Source organism: Sus scrofa, chromosome 1, assembly GCF_000003025.6.
Source record: "Sus scrofa isolate TJ Tabasco breed Duroc chromosome 1, Sscrofa11.1, whole genome shotgun sequence".
NCBI classification, from domain to species: Eukaryota; Metazoa; Chordata; class Mammalia; order Artiodactyla; family Suidae; genus Sus; species Sus scrofa.
In genome coordinates, this window is record NC_010443.5 from 196,561,739 (window position 1) to 196,586,072 (window position 24,334).

Sequence of the window (24,334 nt, forward strand, 5' to 3'; positions counted from 1 at the left end):
CATTCATATCCTGGCTTTGCCCTTTATCAGGGATGTGTCTTTGGGTATGTTATTTTTCTTCCTTGATATTTTTTCCTCAACCTGTTAAATGCTGATAATAGTACATGGCTTGCAAGATTTCTATGAAGATTAAATGATACAATATATTTGAAAGACAATTGCATCATATTTTAAGAAGCTCAGGCTATGATGCTATATGATATGTAAAGATCACCATGTTATTAAATGGAATCCTCTTATGTCAGTCAGCTCCCACCCCATCCATCTGTTGAAAACCTAATTATCCTCAAAAGCTTAGGGCAAATCTCACCTCTGTCTTGATTTTCTTCCATCAGCTAGGTCAAAAGTGATTTCTTCTGTATCCTCAGAGTATCTATTTTTCTATCCCATGTATTATGGGTTTTCCTGTATACTATCTTAATTGTAGCCATGTATCTGCTGGTATCACTCCTTCAGCTAGATTGCAAGCTCCCAAGGGACAGCTTAGATACAGAGTGCACATAGTGTCTATGCATCTATGTCTATCATCACTCAGCATAATGTTTGGCACATGGTAGGTAATTGATGAATGTGCAATGAAGGCAGCAGAACTGTTTATAAAGGAAATAACAGCCACCACGCAGGAATTTTCTCATATTCTGAGTTTTCCCATCTCTATTCATCCCCCACTCACCCAGTCCCCAAAGAAACCGTTTGGGTCTTTATTTCATTGTGGTGGACAAGGTTTTACTCCTGCCACTAAGGAGTTTTCTTTTGCTGTATATCATCCTCATCCATAAGAACCACACTCTATCAACTAATTTCTTGCTATTTTCTTTCCTCTTTCTCTCCGGTATTTTTAGCTTCTTTATGCCCACCACAGTGAAAAGAACAGAGTTTTATGCACAGAAGATGCTCAATGTTTGCACAAGAAAGGAAAACAATTCTTTTGGTTTAGGGGATGATTTGTTGAAGGATTCCTTTAAATTTCGTGTTCCTTTAGTGAAGTGATTTTCAAAATTTTCAGCTGTAAAATCCTTTGCTCAAATGTAATCTTACCCGAAGACTCTGTTTCCAACAGGTGAAAGCCCAGTTGCTCTAACTGGGTGGAGACAGGCAGGGAGAGTGGAGGCCTGAAGCTTCGCAAGCTCACTCCCTGCCTTTTTCCACTTCAGTGATGGCGTTTCCATGCAGTACATTTGGCATACCCAGGCACATTTAAATGAGATTTTAACTTATAAGAATGATCAACCACAACTTTTGAAACTTACACCACTTGCATTTAGATAGCTTGATTATCATAGGCTCTTTGTCATTTCTAAGGATTGTTCACAATGTTGGCATTCACTGCCATTAGTGGGTAGCTTTTCTATTTGGGTCAGCTTCAATAGGAGGAGTATAACAATCAAACACAAAGTGGTGTCTGAACTCTCCTCTTACTTGAGAAGGGTTGGCAGGGCAACGAGATGGAGCTGTTCTCATCAGGTCTCAGAATATAAGCAAAGAGTGATAAATACATTGTCATACATGAGAAAGAAGAGTCGCTTCTATTAATCCTGCGCCTTTGATGATGAAGGAACACAAAACGCTCTGTACACATTGTTTCCTCAATCCTCAAAGATGTTTTATTAAGACACAAAGCCTCATCAAACCTACTTTTCTTCGCTTCCTTATTAAACCACCAGTGGCTGCATGGTATGAATTTGGATGATGTTATTTTTCTGGTTGCTAGGTTTTTCTCCCCTCCTATTGCTCTCTCTCATTTGTTCCCTCAATTTTTGCTCCTGCTGCATTTCCTTTGTTAGGATGCCCAATGAATATTTGTAATCCTGTGTCAGATTTTCAAGAACCTCAGTTACCTTTAGAGCCCTACAGGAGCAGAAGCCAACAAATTCATATAAGCCCCCTCCCAGAAATCTAAGGGGACATGTCTGTTGGACACTCTAGTAGCTGTCCTCAACACCCCCAGTGAAGGTGGGTTGGCTACAGTGAGTTAAAAAAAGAGGATTTATTAAAAGTTAACCCCTTTCAATGCACACAAGTGGCCATTACAAATTTATCAAATTTATTGAGCCTCACACCTCCCTACCTCAGAAAGAAAGAACAAGAAAGAATTAATCCTTGAAATTTCCACCCGCCTCATACAGTCCTGAGCCTAACTACTCCCACTCTCTAATTCAGAAGAAGCTGAAGATTATCTCTGAAACTCAGTAAACATTTAATTTCCCTTTTGTTATTCCAAATCTCCTTCAAGTTCTCCCTCTCAGAAATGGTACATTGCTTCATATTTCTAACTCAGTTTCATCCCCAAATCAAAGACTTTCTGTCAATGTACTCCAACTTTTTTCTCGCTCTTTTTCTCTCTTTTTCAAAACCTGCATTAATTGAATCTTATTTCATAGATGGTAGGTGAAAGACAGGTATACTGGTATTGGCTTTGTATAAGAAGACAGCGAAAATGAAAGGTGTGTGGCCCAGGTTAAATAGACATCTAAGTGAGTTTTAAATACTTTTACTACAAGGGAATGGAAAAACTGTCCATACAGGTAAAAATTTTTAATTAAAAAAAGAGCAGTAACAGTCTCCAAATAAATAGAAGTTTTTTAAAATGTTAGGAATACATTTTTCCGAAACAACCAAGCAAATCTCTGAATTTAGATTAAACATGCCCTCATCTCCTAGTTTTGTGTGCTTAAGGACACCTGCTTTCCTTTGTGAACCCAAATTATCCATCTGACTATTTCTTAACATATCATATATACTTTAGCTTTAAAAAAAAATCACACAAAATTTTACTTTTGAATTCCAAGCCAGGGTGAAATTTAATCGCAGTTATAAACCCTCCAAGCAAGGGTTTATCTGGAATTGCCAACATAACCCCAAGTTCAGCAATGCAAATGACACTGCTATAATAAAAGAAATAAGAAAGCTTTCAATATGTTGTCTAAGAACTTGAGCACATTGAAAGTGATTTATGAGCAAGCAGACTAAACATTTAAATGCCTTTCCTGGCAATGGTATATTTTTCAATACAACAAGAGCTCTCATACATGATTCTGTATTCCACGACAGCACTGCTTCTGACAATATAAGTCCTTTCTGATAGGGTAACATTTCCAATCCAAGATTAAAATCTTGGAAACTTGTCAACAGAAAAGGATGATAATATGAGTGAAACTGCAGCTATCAAAGAAAAATGCCTTGCAAGTAATTTCTGTAATGGTCAACTTCTAGTAATTTTCCCTTCCCCTTTTACTCTTAAGTAAAGGGGTTGGCCTGAAGGTCATTTTAATATTTTGGATAAGTACAGTTACAAACCAGAAATTCATGAACACAGGAAAAATCGAGTCATTTAATACCACAAAAATCAACTTTTTACATTACTTTTCTTATTTCCATTTCTAATGCAGACGATAGGGAATATTTTCTTTTGATGAATAGGGGTTTAAGCAATGAGTTGACAATAAACCCCTGAACTTCATGAGGCACTAAAAATTAGAGGATCAGAGAGTCTTAAGTTTTCTTGAGTGTATTTCCATAATTTTTTCTCTTACTTTATTTAATCTTTCACTACTCCAGAGACTAGAACTGAATGACCTCCTAGGTCTTTTCCATTTTTTTGTTATAATTCTCTTTTTCTGTTTAGGATGTGGGTGATCTTTTTAATCTCTGGTGTGCCCTTGGCTATACAGCAGGTAAATTGGGGTGATTCTGAGTTTTACCAGCTACACAGAATGGAATATTGTGGGCCAAAGTGTATATCTGACAAAGTTCAAACCATTTGTACACTTTTATTACTGTGATCTTTCTAAAATATTTTATTCCCATCACACACTATGGTAGCTAAAGTGAATTTCAAAATCTAATTTCTTATTTTTCATTTGGTTAGACTTATCTTGCCCCTTTAATATTCTTTTCTTCCCTGACTACTCAGCATTTTCCTTAGCACTGTTCTGAGTAATTCAAAACACAAATACTTACACACATACACATACATGTATAACACACAAACATAAGCACTCATCCTGTTTCTTCTTCAAAACTTACATTTCATTTATTTGATGATAATCAAGTGTCATTCAAACAGCTAATTACTAGCCATCTACCATCCTCTGCCATCCTGGCCCTGTGTTGTCTCTGGAGGAAGTAGGACTAAATTAGACATGCACTTGTTTCAGTAGGTCATGGTCTGGTAAAGAGCTGGATGTTAGTCAGTCATCATACCTTAGAGTGATGATCCTGAGAGAGGGATAAACAGACAGGGGAAAGGAGGCTCATAGAGGATCAAGATACCCAATCTTGGGATCAAAGAAACCTCCCCAGAGCGGAGCTTCTCAAAGTGTGGTCCCTGGATTGATTATAGCATCATCATCACCTGGGAACTTGTTAGACATGCAAATTCTCAGGCCCCAACCCAGACCTGCTAAATCAAAAGCTCTAAGAATGGATCTTCTCTCTCTCTCTTTTTTTTTTTTTTTTTTTTTTTTGTCTTTTCTAGGGCCCCACCTGTGGCATATGGAGCTTCCTAGGCTAGGGGTCTAATTGGAGCCGTAGCCTCCTACATCACAGCCACAGCAACTAGGGATCTGAGCCACGTCTGTGACCTATACCACAGCTCACGGCAACACTGGATCCGTAACCCAATGAGCAAGGCCAGGGATAGAACCTGCAACCTCATGGTTCCTAGTCGGATTCGTTAACCACTGAGTTACGGTGGGTACTCCCTCTCTGTTTTGTAATAAGCCTTTTGGATGGTTAGATACATGTTCAAGTTTGAAAACCACTGCCTCAGGAAGTAACAACTTTGTAAAGTAGAGATGCTTTATTTACTATCAAGTTCATTGCATAATTGATACCTCTCAAAAATTAAGTTATCTAAGACCTCCCACTGTCCTCTTTGTCTCTAAACTGTACTCCCTCAAAAGGAAAAATCTTCCATTTTTTTAAACAAAAGTTATTTACTTATACTTTTCTATCCAGCACATATTTAAATTGTTTAAAGGTAGGATGCGAATAACTAATTACTTACATCGAGCAAAACAGCACTATTAACAACAGCACTTATTTCTTTTGAAAACAAAATAGGCCAAGTTGCCCAAATTAATCAAATGGGTATTCCTGGAAATCTAATTTGGTTTGAGAATGTGAGAACATCTATGTCCTAGTACCTGATATTTTGTAGCACTGTTCTAATTATTTCTGGGGAATAACAGAGCAGTCAAATTTCCATTCTTATTCCTATGGAATAAGAGTAGAATTCACCATCTTCTTGCCCCATACCCTCGTCTCCATAGGCATGAAGGCAAATGGAAGAAAACAAGATTAACTAAACAATGAGAGCTGAACTTGTGATATTTTAATCATAATTCTACACTATGAGTAAAATCTGATGGACTTTTTTTTTTAATAAGAATATATACTTATTTTTAGGTGAAAGAACCAACTATATACAACTGCTGGTAAATTGTTTTACCAAGAGAAAATTAAGTGGGCATCTTAAAAAACAAAACTCAAAAGTTGTTCATTATATAATAGTAACATGAGAATTTTTCACAATTTTTATAAATATTATCTATGTTATTTTATATCATTTAATAATGCTATTAATAATTCAATCTATAATTATAATAATTTAGATATGTCATGTTATAAATCATCCCCTGAATTATAATTACAAATCTGGTGGATCACTAAATTATTTAAAAATCCCTCTTATATTCTTAAAAATACATCCTTGTATACCCAACAGTATTAAAGATATTCTTAATATATCCACCTCATCCTGATTTATTTTAATCTCCATCTGCCTTCTTGGACTTTTTCAGTACTTGCTAACTTGACTCCTAGCCCTCTGTCTTTATTCCTCCACCCCATACTAACCACCTTGCCGCAAGACTTATCTACCCTGAATGTAAATCATGTTATTCTCATAATAAAAATGCTTAACTGTCCCTCTCTGGAATACAGGCTTTTGTAATCAGGTCCTTGTTGATTTCTCAATTTTCATCTTCTCACACTTCCAATTTACATCTTTTCTAAAGCAACATAAACTTATTCACAGTTTTTTGAAATTGCCAGTTATTTTCTTGCTTCTGTGAGATTGCTGTTTCCTTTACTTGGAAAGCCCTCCTCATCGTAGAAAGCCTGGATAACTCTCACCTATCATTCAACATGAAACACTTTCTCTTTGTTAAGTTTTCCCACCTCTTCCAGTTAACTGGACTACTTCTTATTTGTTTCCTTACAACAATTACAGATTTATTTATTAGTATAATATGTACACACATGGCATATAAATAAAACTTGCAGTAGCTAGAGCACACACACATAAATACCATCTTTAAGATAATGCTCTCTCTGGGTAGGGAACTATATTTATAATGATTTATTTCTTAAAAAATAATTTGAAGCAAATGGTAAAATGTTCAAATTAGATAAATGTGGGTAGAGAGTGGATGAGCATTGGTTCAGTTTTCTCTGTACTTTAGAATGTTTTCAATATATTTCATGAGTTAAAGTAAATTGAAAAAATATACTAGCTTATAGTTGAAAAATGGGATAGACAACCAAGGAGGTTGTAGAATCTTTACTTTCAGAGATTATAGAATCTGTGATTAGAAAAAAAAAAAAAGAACATTAAGGAGTTCCCTTGTGGTACTGGAGTTAAGGACCCAGCATCATCACTGTAGTGGCTCAGGTTGCTTCTATGGCACTTGTTTGATCCCTGGACCAAGAACTTCCACATGCTTTGGGGGCGGCGGCCAAAAACAAAACAAATAAACAAAAAAGAACTTTAAGATTCCAAGTTATAGTTTCCAACCAATCCCTCTATATTTGTTTCATTCCACAGTTCAGCAACTGTTTATAGAAAACTAGCACCTTTCAAGGTAGCCCATCTGGAATTCCTGCTCTGACCCATTTATACTTCTTCGAAGACATTAAAGTAGCTGTGGATTTTCTCTTTTCAACATTTCATTCTGTCTTCTCAATGTGATTTAATTGATATCTTTTCATCATCGTGATCCTTCTTGTTTAGGATACAATCCAGAGCCTCTCTTGGTATATGGAGCCCAAAGTGAATGCAGTCCACATAAAGAAGAACAGAGGTCTTGCTCTCTCATTTTACCTGACATAATATCAGGTTTACACTACCACTTTTGAAAGTCAAACCACACAAATGGAGCATTTGAAGGTTGCTGCTGCCAAGTCTGATTTCCTCCATTCTGTGTCTGTACGAGTGAATAACTAGCCTTTGACAATAAGGGTTCGTGATTCACTTCATTAAGAAGTTGGGAAAAAGGTTTTTTGTTTGTTTGTTTTGTGGATCAATTTTTTAAAGAATGTTATTGGAGTATAGCTGACCTACAATGTTGTATTAGTTTCAGGTGTACAGGACAATGAATCAGTCACACATATAAATATATTCATTCTTTTTTCCCATATAGGTTATTACAAACTATTGAGTAGATTTTTCTGTGCTACATAGTAGGTTCTCATTAATCATATATTTATATAGTACTTCATGTATGTTATTCCCACCCTCCCAAATCTTCCCTCCCCTCAACTGTTTCACCTATGGTAACCATAAGATTGGCTTTGAAATCTGTGAGTTTATTTCTGTTTTATAAATAAGTTTTTTATTGTCATTTTTATGACACTACACATTTAAGTGATATCATAGGATATTTGCCTTTGATTTTTTTCAGTCAGCATAATAATCACTAGGTCTATTCATAATGCTGCAAATGGCATAATTTCATTGTTTTTTTTGGCTATTGTAAATACATCTCATGGAACTTTATATATATATATATATATATATAAAAAGCACAATCGAAAGTGGCAGAAGATCTAAATAGACATTTCTCCAAAGAAGACAGATGACCAAAAAGCACATAAAAATGCTCTACATCACTAATTATTACAGAAATGCAAATCAAAAATACAATGAGGTATCACCTCACACCAGTCAGAATGGCCATCATGAACAAGTCTATAAACACTAAATGCTGGAGAGGGTGTGGAGAAAAGGGAACACTTCCACGCTATTGGTAGAAATGTAAGGTGGTGCAACCATTATGGAGAACAGTATGGAGGTTCCTCAGAAAACAAAATATAGCACTATCATATGACCCAGCAATCTTACTCCTGGATATATATCTGGAGAAAACCATAATTTGAAAAGACATATAAACCCCAATGTTCATTGCCACATTATTTACAATAGCCAAGATGGGAAAAAAGTATTAACTGAATTAAAATATTTTGTCAAATTTATGACAGATCATGAATTCCCTTCAGCTTCTAATTATCTATTGGATATGAGTACATACAATTGTAATATCCTTCAGGCTGCTTTCCCCCCACTTTGCCCCCAAGGCTATCATGATTAAACTTGTCAAAAGCTTTTCTGAAATCTAGATATACTATTTCTACTCTATTTCTCTGATCTTCCAGTGTAGTAACTCTGTCACTAGAAAATGAGGTTAGTATGACAGGAATATTCTTAGTGAGCTCACAATGAGTTTTACCACTTCTTTTTCTAAGTGTTCAGAAGCCATTGTTAAAAAAATAAAAAAGTTCTTGAATCTTGCCCTGAACAGATGTCAAGCTCAATGGTCTCTAGTTTGTGAATACACATTCTTTCTCTTTTTATAAATCCAAATGACATTTGCCTGTATCCAATTTTCCAGGAGCTCTATTCCTCTGTGGGGTTTCTCCAGTTGTACTGACAGTGATTCAGCCATTTCTGCAAGTCCTCTGAGGATGTCAAGACACACTCTTGGGCCAGCAAACTAGGATTCATTTGGCACAGCACCTTTTAATCTCCTCATTTATTTAAGAATTCCTTTATCATCTGTTTGAGAAGGAAATAGGAAATTAATTCAAACTGTAATTGAGGTCCTCTTTGGTTTGCTGGTCAATATCAAAGTGAATCAAATCAAGACAAGAAAGTGCTGTTACAGGGTTTGAGGCATAGGCAGTGCTATGCTAGGTGCTGAGAGATGGCAATTAAATAAAGACAAAGCCCTGCTCTTAAAAACCTGATAGTCAATTTGGGGGAAATAAAACTTGTAATACCATAACCCACATAGGTTAATTTGGGAACAAAGTGGGGATACAAAGTATACAATGCTTGCCATCAAAAAAAATTTTTTTTAAATAACTCAAGTTGCCTTCTTTTATTTCTTAGTACTGTTAGATCTTCTTTTAAGTGTTGCAGTATAGCTATTGGCTTCTTCAGTGCCAGAGATTTTTTAGTAAATTCAAATCCTAGGCCTTTCATTTGTGGCAAAATTTGTATTTGAGTTGAACTGTTGGTATGCCAATAGGAGAAGAAGGGGTAATGGTTCTACTGCTAAGCCAGCCGTTCATGCTTCTAGGACTGTTGGGAAAGGAGAGGGTAAGAGTAGAAAGCAGAAGAGCAGGAAGAGTAGCTGATAAAGAAAGCAGCAATACCTTGATCCTTGAGGTCTTTCCTACATACTGTCTCTCATGTAAAGGAGTTCTCTTTTATCGAATGCCATCCTTGTGCCAGGAATGCTATTAGGTACTTTGTATACCCTATCACCATCATTCCTCCACAATCTTTTAAGATAGCCAGTAGTACTCTTATTTTACAAGTGAGGAAACTGAGCTCAGAGAGGTGAAGTTATTTGCTCAAAAGTCATACCAGGGCTAAATGGCAGAACCAGGATGTGACCTCAGATGAGATCAAATTATTTTCCTTTCTATTTCATGATTTCATGAATTTCAAATTCTGATTTCATCTGATTTCAAATTATTTTCCTTTTATTACAGGATACTATCCATATCAAAACAAATCAGCATTTGAAGAGACTTTTATTCCTGTCCTCATAAAACTTCTTGTCACTGAAAGTCAAGGCAGGATTTTATGCCATCTTTTAAATAGATTCCTATATTCCTCTAGTTTTATTAAATATACTTTTCCTTTTTATGTTATAGAGTAAATACAGTATAATTATTTAAATGAAAGAATGTCATTCTATTATCATGTATTTTCACAAACATCTATTTGGGACTTAATATCAAGAAAGTAATGTATTTTTACAAACATCTATTTGGGACTTAATATCAAGAAAGTGAAATCTCCAAAGATAACTCCTTGCTACCTGCTTATTTACTGCATGAGAACAATGCTTGGTGAATGTTTGGCCCTTGGCTGAACTGAGTTTCCTGGTTATTAATGCAATAGGTACTGCAAAATGAGGTCTGTGAACTGAAGGCCAATTTTTGTGCAGAGGATAAAATGTGAAGCAATAGATAGCTCAGGAGAGGACATGGTATATGGGGATACAGTGTCCCTGCAAGTGATGGACACATATTGCTGAGCAAGGGCTCTTCCAAAGTGCCCTGGCCGTTAATCCAATCAGAACCTGGGGCTCTAAATTAAAGCAAGAAAAGAAGAGCAGAAAGACAGAGCACCCATAACCTGGAGTGGACAGGTTCTGGGAGAGAGCACCGCAGAAGCAATAAGCCTCTTTTACTGTTTGTTTCAATTTGCTTTCTTCACAGGGATTTGGGATGTCTGGTTGTGAGGACTTGGGTTAAAAATACAGATATGTGGAATTCCTGACTGCAGGGTCTCAAGTTACTGTGGAGTCATAGGTTCTATTCCCAGCCCAAGCAAAGTGGGTTAAAGGATTCATTGTTGTATGGCACTGTTGTGGTTTGTGTTCAGTCCTTGGCCCAGAAACTTCCCTATGCTGGAAGTAAAGCCATAAGATTTTTAAAAAACATAAAATAAAAAAATAAGACATATGCGAGTGAGGATTAGATTTTGAGAGAGTAACTAACAGGAGACAACTAGAGATGCCAGAATATTACTGTGTGGACATGAAATCACTCACTCTCTCTCTCTGTTGAGGGAGGCGGGGTGTTAGGAGAAGGACAGCCCATTTTCAGACAGCCCCTACCATCTCTCACCTGGGGGGATTTTTGGTAGGAATAGGCAATGGACCGTCTCTCAACAGTGGAGTGATGCTGCAGCCTTTATACTGGAGTTTGTCTACTCTTTTGACCAGTTCCTCCCCTGGGCACCATGAGTCCCTGTTACTTGTGTATGACATGAACCTTCATAGTTCATTCTCAGATGGCATATCTGACAGTGACTGTGTGGAGTTCCACATCATGGGTCCCCTACAAATGTTTAATTCATCCATCCATCCAAACATCCATCCATCCATTCACAAACATTTACTGAATTTCTACTCTGTGTTGCTAGTGGTTCTAGGCATTGCGGATGAATATCAAGTAAAATACTGCTCTCAAGACCTCCTGATATCATAGAGGAGTAAAGCATGTGAAAAAGTGATTAATCACCAGAGGTTAGTGCCATAACACAGATGCATAAAAATACAGAGTTGGCACAAAATGAGGGTGTGGTTGATTGTGCTTGCATGAAGCCAAAAAGGCTGCAGGAAATTTTCATCATTAAGATGCGAGGTTAAGTCCTTGGAATCAGAGTCATGGAGTTCAAATCCTGATTCTGCCACTTCTGAGCTAACATACTTGAACAAATTACTTAATTAGTTTTGAGTGGGTTCAAGTGTCTGTGACCTACACCACAGCTCATGGCAATGCCAGATCCTTAACCCACTGAACAAGGCCAGGGATCAAACCTGCAACCTCATGGTTCCTAGTCAGATTTGTTTTTGCTGCACCACAACAGGAACTCTGAAAAGAATAAGACTTCTAAGAGGACATATTTTAACTGAGACTGGAAGAATAAGTCGTGGTCACTAGGCCAGTAGTGGGAGAGTAGTGACTCTTTCCAGTGGGGTTGGAGAGGACTTTTCAGAAGAGGAAACAGGATATGCAATGGCCGGGGGCCTCAAAGAGCATAATATATTCAGAGGGAGTCAGTCTTCCCTGACTTCTCAGGCAGAATTATTTAGTTCAAGCACTTTATTTAGTTCTCCATTCTATTGCTTATCATATTACCTTGTAGTTGTTTGAACATATATCTTTCTTATTTCCTCACTTGGTGAACTACTCGTTCTGATTCATCCATTCCAGTTGAAACCATCTTTCCTGTAATGTCTTGGGGTTCCTGAGACCAGCTTACTTGTCTTTCTCTCTGTCCCTGCACCCATCATGCTGCACTGTGATTACCTGGAGGATGTGCCATATGCCTTTCCTCTTCACCAGGTTCCTAGGATGTCTTATTCAGCTTATCTATTCAATACTTAGCCTAATGCTGGCACTTGGAATTGTGGACCTGTGAAAACTACTTTTGTTAATTAAAAATAAAGTAGAATGATGAGAAATAATCCATAAGTATGGAATATCTCAATCTTGCCTGGAAGAGCTGAGTTACATTGAATCAGAGAAGTGACCTGATTTCTAGCCCAGGTGCAGAGCTTCAGATGGGTGTTTTTAGACACAACTCTCTACATTTATATGGACTTTGTAGTATCTAAGGAAATAGAACCCTGAGTTCTATTGAAACCAGGTTTCTGGTTAATCATTTATACACAGTTCTCCTTGGTCCTGAGCTTATCAGAATGGCTTATTTTTACCTACCTTGCATTTTCTCCCCAAATCCTATAATGGTTTTCTTTTCCTTTGGCTGGTGAAATGCCCCTGGTTCCTCTTCATGTGTGGTCTCCTTGCTGCAGTTAGTTAATAAGGAGTGTCCCTGATGGATTTTTTTCAGATGAGATTTAACCGTCTTATGGACATAGGAATCAAAAATGTGGATTTTGGACTTAACCTCTATGCTAACTGAGAGACCTAGAGCCAGAGAACTGGTGGTTGAAAATGTGGGCCCTGTGTTAAGGCCGTCCCACATGGATACCTCCTGATGGTGTAACCCAGACAAATCCCCCGAGATCTCTGAGCCCTTAATTTTTTCCTTTATACAGTATAGGCAATAATAATGTGTCTTCATAATAAGATAAAATAAATGTGGTGGTTGATGTTATGTGCCAGTTTGACTGGCCTCTGCTGCCCAGACATTTGGCCAAATTTTTGTTCCCATGTTGCTGTGAAGGTACTTTTTAGATGTCTAGGCTTTGAACAAAGCAAATTTTCCTCCATAATTTGAGTGGGCCTCATCTAATTAAGGGAAGATCTCAAAAGCAAAGACTGAGATTTCTTGAAGAAAAAGCAATTCTACCTTAAGACTGCGAAATAAAAAACCTGCTTTTCTCTCCTGCACGTGGATTTCAGGCTCAAGACTGTAATAGAAACTCCTACCTGAACTTGCAGCTTGCCAGCCTGCTCTATAGATTTCAGTCTTGCCAGGAGTCAGTTCCTTGAAACCTTGTCTCTTTCTTTGTGTGTGTCTCTGTGTGTCTGTGTCTGCTTGTCTGTCTTTCTGTATACACACATACATGTGTGTACATGCACATTCTATTGGTTTTATTTCTCCAGAGAACTTTGACTAATACAGAGAATAAAACACTTGGAACACTTTCAGGCACATTAGTTTCCATTAATATGAACAACTATTTTTTTTTAATTTTCTGGACACCAGATCCTCCCTTATACAATGAGGGTATTGAGTCAGTAATCTCTAGTTTATTATCTATCTTCATACTCAAGAAACTTAATGAAGAGTCCTGCCTCATCAAAGCTATTCCTTTATGGTGGGAAAACAAATTAAAATGCCTAAATCCTTTTCTATTGATTTTTCTGACTTGATTGCAATACTATTTTTGCATTGCTACTGGTTAAGTTTCAAGGTATGTTTAAAAGTATGTCCAGTGTATTCTTTTTTTTTTTTAATGATTTTTATTTTTTTCATTATAGTTGGTTTACAGCATTCTGTCAATTTTCTACTGAACAGCAAAGTGATCCAGTCACACGTACTTATATATGTTTTCTCACATTATCCTCCATCATAAGTGATTAGATATGGTTCCCAGTGCTATACAGCAGGATCTCATTGCTTATCCATTCCAAAAGCAATAGTTTGCATCTATTAACCCCAGACACCCAGCCCATCCCCCTCCCGCCCCCTCCCCCTTGGCAACCACAAGTCTATTCTCCAAGACCATGGGTTTCTTTTCTGTGGAAAGGTTTATTTGTGTCATATATTAGATTCCAGACATAAGTGATATCATATGGTATCTGTCATTCTCTTTCTGACTTCACTTAGAACTACTCTCCTTGGGAGGCTCCTATCGTGGCTCAGTAGTTAACGAATTTGACTAGGAACCAAGAGGTTGCAGGTTCTATCCCTGGCCTCACTCAGTGGGTTAAGGACCCAGTGTTGCCATGAGCTTGGTCGCAGACGTGGCTTGGATCTGGTGTCGCTGCGGTTGTTGTGTAGGCTGGCGGTTACAACTCCGATTTGACCGCTAGCCTGGGAACCTCCATATGCCGTGGGTGTGGCCCTAAAAAAAAAAAAAAAGAGCTATTCTCCTATATTCCCTCTTTTTTTTTGCTTTATTTTTATTAATAGACCTTATTATTTTCTTATATATTGATTTGTCATTTTGTCTATTATTGTTTATTCCCACTAGAATACAAAGTCTTTGAGAGCAGACATTTTGTCTGCTGTGATCTATGCTGTATCTTGAAGGTTAGAATTATAATGAAGATATAATAGATGCTCAATAAATATTTTTTGAATATGTACAAATATCTAGAAACAAATTCCTATTCTCTGCCACTCTAACAATAATTCCTGTCATGTCCTGAAGTTGTGGTTGAATTTTTTTTTTCTTTTTCTTTATAAGGCAGAGGCCTTGGTGGAGACTATGGCATAGCAAGTTTCATCCTCCCTCCCTAGAGACTGGAGGACTTCTAAACTGTGCATCTCTGGTGATGAGTGGCTGGCTTTGTTTCCACGTTCAGTGAACATAGAAATATGATTGTAGTAAAATAGCTCTTTTTGTATCTTCCTGTGATAAGGTATCACAATTTCAGTAATCCCAACCTGCAGTACCTGGATAGTCTAGGGATTTACAACCAGATAACCCAGACTTTGGTCACATCCTAGGTAAGCCTTCAGCATATGTCTCCATTTCCCATGCCTTTCATGATCCGTTAAGTGAGGTATGTATATGGTAAACTCACTATATGAATGTTCATTGCTATAATACAAAAACATGAAGATTGTGAGAAGAAAGCAAACATTAAAATTTCTGAACATTTGTTATATATGGACGTGTTACTGAACTTAGTCTTCATGGCAGGCTTGCAAGTTTTGCAGTATTATCCCCATGTTAAAAATGAGGAAGCTTTAGCTCAGAGATGTACTTAAGTTTCCCAAGATTGGGGGATGTTAAGTGGCTCATGGGGTTTAGGTGAAGGTTTCAAAGACTCTCAAGCAGGTGCTGATTTCACTATGTCATACTAACCAATATGAAGGGCGCCATGCCTAGATTTAAAGCACATCTGTATGAGTTAGAGAGAGGGGCCTCTTCTGTGTGGTCACAGCCCTGAAAATGTAAGGCTCAGTCAGCACAGGGGGCCTTGCTGGAAAGAAAAAGATGTGCCTATCTCTAGATGGGGATGACCATGCTTCACAGCAGAAGTTCTGCAGGCAGAGCATGAGCTGAAAACTTGACTTTCTTCCCAGCTATAGAACCATTAGGTGTAGTCCTGAACATGACAAGGACTCCCTAGTAACCTCAAATAAACCAGCAACGGCTTTCACATCAGAGTTAAACATCATCTTCCCAAGTGTCACTTTGTGGGAAGTGACAATGGAGCCTGTATCCACCAGACTTCAGAGGAGAGTAACTAGAATTGTTCCTCTAATCATCATTTGGGTGGAAACCTCTTCTGAAAACCCAACAGGGAGATGTGGTGTGCAGGCAAGAGCCCTGCCATTTTTGGACTCTGTGATTATTCCTCACTGATCACAGACTTTCAAGTCAGCTCAGACCAATTATGACTGCAGAGAATTACCCAGGTGTACATGGAATATTGAGGAACCTGTCTTACTGCTAACAATCCTGACCCTGGAGAAGTGCCCTTTCTTAATTTTAAGGAAGTGTGGAAAAATGGATGGGCATGTTAGGCAAACAAACAAACAAAAAAATGAAGCTCTGCATTGAAATGCATGGTTTTGGTCCTTTTTTTGGCCATTGGTCAAATAATATGAAAGAGGAATTAAAGACTAAAATGTACCATAAGAGGTCATTTGAGAGATTTCTAGTGTCTGGAGTGAAACAATCCACATGAAATATGCTCTTCGGCACGCAGAATGCAATTAGATTTTTGACTATACCTGGCTGCAGACCTCTCATTACTGAAGGGTGTTTTCCTCCCCTTAACTGTATCCAATGGTGAAGAATAGGACCCTGGGAGGGTGTTCAGAATCCCTTCCCCATCTGACCTTCAGATATCTGCCCCAAGGACCTTTATGCTTGGAGAGTACTTCCAGCCACAGGATTATTCCTTAGCTTACTTTATACCTCTTTGAAAAAAATGAGGATTGATGCTGTTTTGAACAAATACCTGAGATAGAGGTATACACTTGATTCTTATCTACACATTTACTATAAACATTCAGGAAGAATTTTTTTTTTCCTGTATGCTATTATCAAGTGTCCAGCCCACTCTTCTAAAGGGTGAAGGCCATTCCAAGTCTCTAGTATGTTTGCTTCTCCAGCTTTGCCACTAACTTGGTTATTACCATCATGCTTTCACTGAACTCAAAAAAAGAAAAAACCCACAAAAACACTAAAAATTATTTCATGTTTTTTACTCTTACATTTATTGATCAATTTTTCTTAAACAAACTAGGAGATTTGGTGAGTGCTGGTTTTGAGGGATAGATTATGTATTTCTTTTTAAAATGGTTTCTAAAATATTAAGTTGATACAAAGATTTTTAAATGTATATAAGTTATGAAGAATGGTGGCATGATGAGCACCTCTATACCAATTATATAGTTTAAGAAAAGGAATGTTAGTATACTTTTGAGGTTTCCTGAATGCTCCCACCGCTTACTTCTTCCATGCCCTCTTTATTCACAGGTGATGGCTATTGCAAATTTTATCTTTCTCCTGCCTTTAATAAACAATTTAAATATGTTTACTTATAACCTTAAAATATATTGTTCAGTTTTGCTTTTTTTAAATGTAAAGCAAATTGAATATAGGAAGTGTGTATTAGTAATTTTATTATTATTATTACTATTATTTTTACCCAACATCATATTCTTAAACTTCAACCAATTAATTAGGTTTTACTGTGTAGACTGTATGACAATTTATTCATATGAATGGGTGGCCATTTGGGTTGTTTTCAACATTTTGCTATTTCAGACAGTACAACAATGATTTCTTGTTAATGGCCCTTGAAGTTCATGTGCAAGAGTTTCCCTGGGTATATTCCCAGGAGCGGAATTGCTTCAACACAGAGTATGTGCATCCCTCTTCCTTCATCATCTAGACAATACCTAGTTAATAGCCAAGGTATTGTTAACAACTGACATTTCAAACAGTGGCATATAAATGATTCCTTGCTCCTTGCTCTTGTGAACCCTTGATTTATCAAGACAATTTTCTCAATCTGATGAATGTGAAATGTCATTTTATACTGATATTAATTTGTTTTTCTTCAATTATATGACATGAAAGCATTTGAAAATAGATATTTATTGACCATTGACCATTTTTGTTTCCTTTTCTGTGATGTCTGGTTTTTAATATTTGCTCAGATTTTTAATTTGCTTGTTTAAGGAATTTTTTATATATTCCAAATACTCATATTTTTTAGCTGTACGTTGGAAATGTCTTCTTTCATTTGTGGCTTGTTGGTTTTTTTTCTTTAACTTTTTAAAATGATGTCTTTTGGAGAACAGATGTTTTTAATTTAAAATAGTTAAGCTTATCAATTTTTCCTTTATAGTTTGTCTTATAATTCTTGTTTGTAATACTATTTCTAATTCTAGTCTAAAATATATTCTCCTGTATTTTCTTTTAAAAGTTAAGCCATCTTTCCTTTCATATTTAAGTCTATTTGGTGTTGATTTTTGAGCACATATTGAGGTTGAGATTCAACACAATTTTTTTTTCATATGAATGTCCAATTGCCTCAGTATCTCTGAAAAGGCCATTACTCCCTGTGAAACTACACTTCTCTCTGCCAGAAATCAAATTAGTCAATATATGTGGGTCTGTTTCTGAACTATTCTTTTCCATTGATCACTTTGTCTCGGCAAGTGTTAGTCCCAGAAGGTCTTAATTCTACAGTTTTATATTAGTTTTGATATCTGTTAGTTCCTCTTTGGGAGGTTTTCCTTTGCTTTTTCATATAAATTTTAGTATGAACGTTTCACCAAAAAGATGGCATTTTATTAGACCTGCTTTGGACTTATAAATTTTGAGAGAATTGACAGTTTTATGATATTGAGTGTTTAAATCAATGAAAATGATATACTTCTTTATTTTAGGTCTTTATTGCCTTTCAGCAAGTTTTACAATGTTCTCCAGGAAGATCTTACACATCCTTTGTTAGAGTTGTTCAAGATTTACTCCAAATATATTTTTATTTTATCAAAGTGATTTTTTTTTAAAACTACATTTTGCAACCTCTAGTAGGAAAAAATAAATGCAGTCGATTCATGGGCATTGATTTTGAATTCAGCTAACTTAGTATATTCATTTATTTTTGTTTTCATTATGAAAAATGGCAGTTTGTCTCCTTTTTAACTCTTATATCATTATCTGCCGCAATGCACTGTTTAGGCATTGCATGCGATGATGAATAGAAGTGGTCACAGCAGACAATCTTGCTGATCTCCAAAGCAAAACTTTTGACATTTAGATGATGTTTACTGTTGGTACTTTTGTACATAATTTAGTTATAAATGAATGTTGAACTACATTGAGTGCATTTTCTTTATCTATTGAGATAATGCTTTATCCCTTTAGTTTTTCCATGTAATAAATTATATTACTAATTTATTTTCTAATGTTAAAATAACATGAACATTTCTGAGTTAAACCCAACTCAGTTAAAATGTGTTATCTTATTTATACACTAGTGGTTTTGGTTTGCTGATATTTTACTTAGGATTTTTAATTTAGGTGCTGGAATGGCCCTAATATATAATTTTATTATTTTCTATGGTTCTTGTCAGATTTTAGTGTCAAAGTTATGTTAGCTTTCTAAAATGAATTAGAGAATGTTCTTTCTTTTACATACATGGAGTTTTGTTTTTTTTTTTAAGTGTTTGGAATTCCTTGATTGCTATGTATAATCCACAAGCAAATTGTCTGGCACTGGTGTTTTCTTTGTGGTAAGACTTTAAAGTACTGCTTCAATTACCGTTTAATGGCTATAGGAATACTCAGATTTTAAAAATTTCTTCTAAGTCAGTTGATATATTTTCTCAGAATTTTTCCATCTCATTAAGGTTTTCATATTTGTTAGCATTAAGTTGTTCTTATTTTCCTTTTATTATCTTTTTAATCTTTGTAGCATCTGTAGTTTAGTATTTATTAATTCATAATGTGGCTTATTTGTTCTTTCTTTTTCTTTTTCTTTTTTTGCCTTGATTAGTCTTGCCAGAAGTTGGGATATTGTACTGAACTTTTTAGTTAACAGGATTACTTTCTTCCTCCCTCCCTCCCTCCCTTTCTTCCTTCCTTCCTCTCTCTCTCTCCTCTTTCTTTCTTTCTAGTATAAGTATTTAAATGCATATCCTTCCTTCTTAGTATCCCCTTAGCTGTACCCCACAAGTTTTGACACCTAGTATTTTTGTTACCATTCAGTGATGAATGTTACTTGATTTCAGTAATTTCTTTTTTTACCTAGGAAATGTATTTCTTAATTCCCCAAACTTTGGATCTTTCTAGTAATGTTTTTATTAATTTCTAAATTAAATGGTTACCAGAGGCTGTGATCTACTTGATTTCAACATTTGAAACTTGTTAAAACTTACTGGCCAGATATAAGGTCACTTCTTTTGTTAAATTTTTGTGTACATGCTTGAAAAGCATGTGTGTTTTGCAGTTTTTAGGTGCAATATTCTCTCTCTCTATATATATATCTAGTGATCAAACAATTCTGTTTTTTAAAACTGCTATGTTCCTACTGATTTTTTTTACTTGACAAAATTACTCAGGCTGTTATATTAATTAAAATTTGTCGCTCTGATGAAGGATTTGTGTATTTCTTTTTATAATCCTGTCAGTTTTTGTTTAATATATGTTAAGGTCATTTTATCAATGCATACAAATTTAGAATTATAATTCTTGGTCAGTTGAAAACTTTTATCACTATGTGGCTCCCTTTTTTTTTTTTTTAGTCTATAGCAATGCTGTTTGTTCAATGTCTCTTTGATATTTGTATAGATATACCAATTCTTTGGTTATGTGTCTCATCAACAGCATATAATCAGATCAAACAACCTTTCTAAGAGTTTTACTAACTAAAACATTGAATCTATTTACACTTATCTTAATTACTGACATGTTGAATTTTTTTTCTAGAAATTTATTTTGATGACTGTCTCATTTATGCTTTTTATTCTCTCTTCTTGACTTCTTTAGTTCTCATTTCTTTTTTTTTTTTCCCTCTCCACACTATTGGTGTAAAGTTTATTCACTGTGTTTCCTTTCATTTAGTTGCTATCTTATTCCTATTACTATGATTATTTCTCAGAGGCTAAAGTAACTCAATATTTTGACTTTTCTCCCAAATAATATAAAGACCATTCCACACTTCAACTCACATCACCTGCCTCCATCATTACCTCTTGTGACTTCTGTACTACTGGAGTCAATATGCTATATATATATGTTCGTACAATTTCTTTTTCCCTAACCACACAAGCCATTATTATTTTTGTTTTATACAGTTTGTGTTTGTTTATATTATCCCACATATCATATTTCTTATTTATTTTCTGCCTTTGTCCATCTTCTCTTCTTGAATTTTAGACTTTTTATCTAGGATCACCTTGTTTCTGCTTGAAGTACTTCTTTAGGGATTTTACTGTTGTCTGGTGTCACTACTTTTGTTGGGCTCTACCTCTTGCTCTTTCAGTGGTAAACTGCCTCTATTTTTTATCTGTTTATAAGATTATAAGTCCTTGGTGTTTTCAGTTAAATCATGTTATTTATTGTTATTTATTTCTTGTCATTTTATTCTGCATCTGTGGTTTGATAACTTCATCCATTCTTAAAAAGTATCAACTATTTTTGGAGCTCCCATTGTGGCTCTCATTGTGGTAACGAACTGGACTGGTATCCACGAGGATGTGGGTTTGATCCTTGACCCTGCTCGGTGGGTTAAGGATCCGGCATTGCTGTGAGCTGTGGTTTAGGTCGCAGACATGGTTCAGATCCTGAGGTGCTTTGGCTGTGGTATAGGCCAGCAGCTGCAGCTTCAATTAAATCCCTACCCTGGGAACTTCCATATGCCATGGGTGTGGCACTAAAAAGACAAAAAAAAAAGTATCAACTATTTTTTAGTACATTTTCTCTTTTTTCCTCTGAAACTTGATTTACATATTGTTAAACCATGTCAGTATATCCTCAATGTTTCCTTATATTTCCAATTTTCCACATCTCTGTCTTTATGCCCAATATTCTGAAAATCTTTTTCTCTATCTTCTAGCTTATTCTATTTTCAGCTATGTCTAAGTTATCCATTGCTATGTAACCAATTACTCTAAGACTTAGCAGTATAAGATAACAAGTCATTATCTCTCAGAATTTCTAAGAATCAAGAATCCAGGGACTATTTAGGGGTATGGTTTGGCTCAGGGTCTCTCATGAGATTGTGTTCAACCTGTAGGCTAATGATGCAGTCATGTGAAGGTGCTGGGGGACCTACTTCCTGGCTTGCTCATGGGGCTGTCGATGGAAGACATCCTGATTGTGTGGCAGGTTGGCTTCTTTTAAAGTGATGAGATGATGATGATGGTGATGATAATGATAATGGTATGTAAGATACGCACACACCAGAAACCACAGCATTTAAAAAGAAAAAATGAGCTCTGATTTATTTTCCTTTTTTCTTTTTGGCCATGGTATGCAATGGCTTCATATTGGATCTTAGTTCCCAGATTAGGGATGGAATCTGGGCTGCAACGGTGAAAGTGCCAAGTCCTAACCACTATACCACCAGGGGTCTCCTTGTTTTATTTTGCCTTATGAACTATCATAACCTACATAAAACACAAGTCATGAGAGCTTGGCTAGAACAATGTTTTGTGATAATTGTGTCATCTATCTTAGCAGAACTGTTTACTCCTCTGAGTTCTTAGGTGCTACTGAAGTATCTTTGGCTCTGCTATTACTGACCTTGAGCATTCTTTCCTGAAGCCTCACTACAAGGAGATTTTGTGCTTATGACCTAGAGTTTTGCAGATCTTGTACAGCACCTTTAAAACCTAATCTCAGAAGTACACCATCTCTTGTGCCATATTCTGTTAGTCACAGAGACAACTCTTGTGCATTTTAGGAATATAACACACAGAGGTGTGAGCACCAGGAGGAATTATTGCGGGCCATTTCAGAGGCTGGCTACCGTAGTAGTGGAACATATTTTTTGAGTTTGTAATGGGAATAATTATATTTTTCATATCTGGGTAGCTTTTTCTTAATATTCTTATTTGTTCTCTCATATTTTCAATCTCATTTAAAAAATACATCAAATACATTCATTTCATATTTTGTCTGATAACTCTAGCATCTGAAGATTTTGCTGGTCTGAATTTGCTGCTGTTGTTTCTTTTGGCTGTCACTCAAGGTGTCTTGTCTGAGACTTTTTTTTTTAATGCAACATTATTTTTCTTAGAACTTCCTCACTAGAAATTCTCTTAGAACATATTTGGGGCATGCTCTTCCAGAGGAAATTTTTATTTAATTCTGTCAGATGCCAGGGGGCACTTTTAGCCCAGAACAATTTTAAACTAAACTCTTGATTTTGTTTATTTATTTATTTATTTTTTAATGTTATGCAGGTAATGTAAATTGAGGCTGCAAAACTTTATAAGTATTATGTTTATAAATTCTGAGGGAAATCTCCTTCTCAATAAGTATCAAATTGGAGATTAATAATTATCTTTGTCTTCTCTTGAACTTGGTTTATTTCCAGTTTGCTCTTACACTAGGTCAAATGCACTGGTAAGTGCAACTTCATGCAGATGAGTCTTCTATTTGAATGCCCACCTTAGATGGGGCCACGACCCCATCTGTCCTTAATGCCCTTCAGTAGTGTAAAACTGAAGCTCAAATTCACTCCAGCAAATGTGCTCAGATTTCTACCTCTCTGCCTGGCTTCCTAATTTTGCCTAGGTTTTGGCCTAAGTATAACTTGCTAATGTATCAATGCATTTTTAGAAACATATCCTTAATAGCATATTTTACTCAGTATTTTAATTACTTTCAGTTGGAAGGGTTGGTTAAGGAATCTTTTCCCTCATGTTTCTGGAAATAAGTTTTTCTCCTCTTTATTACTTTACAGGTTCTATTGGATTTCATTATATCTAGCCCAGAACTGTAATATAGTGATAATCTGCATGATGTCTTTTGAATATTTTTGGAAGATTATTCCAAACTCTTTGCATATTCCATAACATTATGCAAAGAGTAGTCTCTGGCTTTCTGGTCTTCTCATTAGGTAGTCAAGAAGAATGTCCAATTTTTCTAGGATTTAGTAAGATTTCTACAGTAGAATCTGCTGGCCTTGGAGAAATTTAACTTTATTTTAGTAAGTATATATTCTGAAGTTTTGAAATTTTTAGTGTACAGTGATCTGAATAGAAATCCAAACTCTCATTCTTCCCCAAAACAGAAGGATGGACTAATAGCAACAGAGAACTTTTTAAACCTATGATTTCTCATTTATTCTTGATATTGTATTTTCTCTTTCCTGGCTCCATCTTTCACATTTAATATCTAATTTTACATTCTATTGTCTAATTGATTTAATGATTAAGAAAATGTTCCTGATATTCAGCTTAAATTTTTCTTCCTAATTTATTCCCATTACTCTTGGTTAAGTCTTGAATAACTAGGATTGATGAGGTGCTGAGCACTAATTAATTGATCGCTAAAGCATCGTGGTATTTTCCAACTCCACAGTGAATTCTCTCAGCTTTAGAAATACTTTTAATAGTAAACTTCATTGTAAGGGTCTTTGTTGTTATTTCTGAATTTTTTTTCCCACAAACAAGTTAAGTTGAATACTTTCTCCAAAGATGTCACATGTAGGTATAAAATAATAAAAGGCTCAATTTTTACTTATATTTTTCACTTGTTCTTCTGTAGTAGAGTTTATCATATTTGTGGAAAAGACTTTAAATCTAAGTCACCCTTAAGGAACCACATTCTTTTTTTTAAAGTTTTATTGAAATATAGTTGATTGCAAGGTTGAGATAATTTCTGCTGTACAACAAAGTGATTCAGTCATA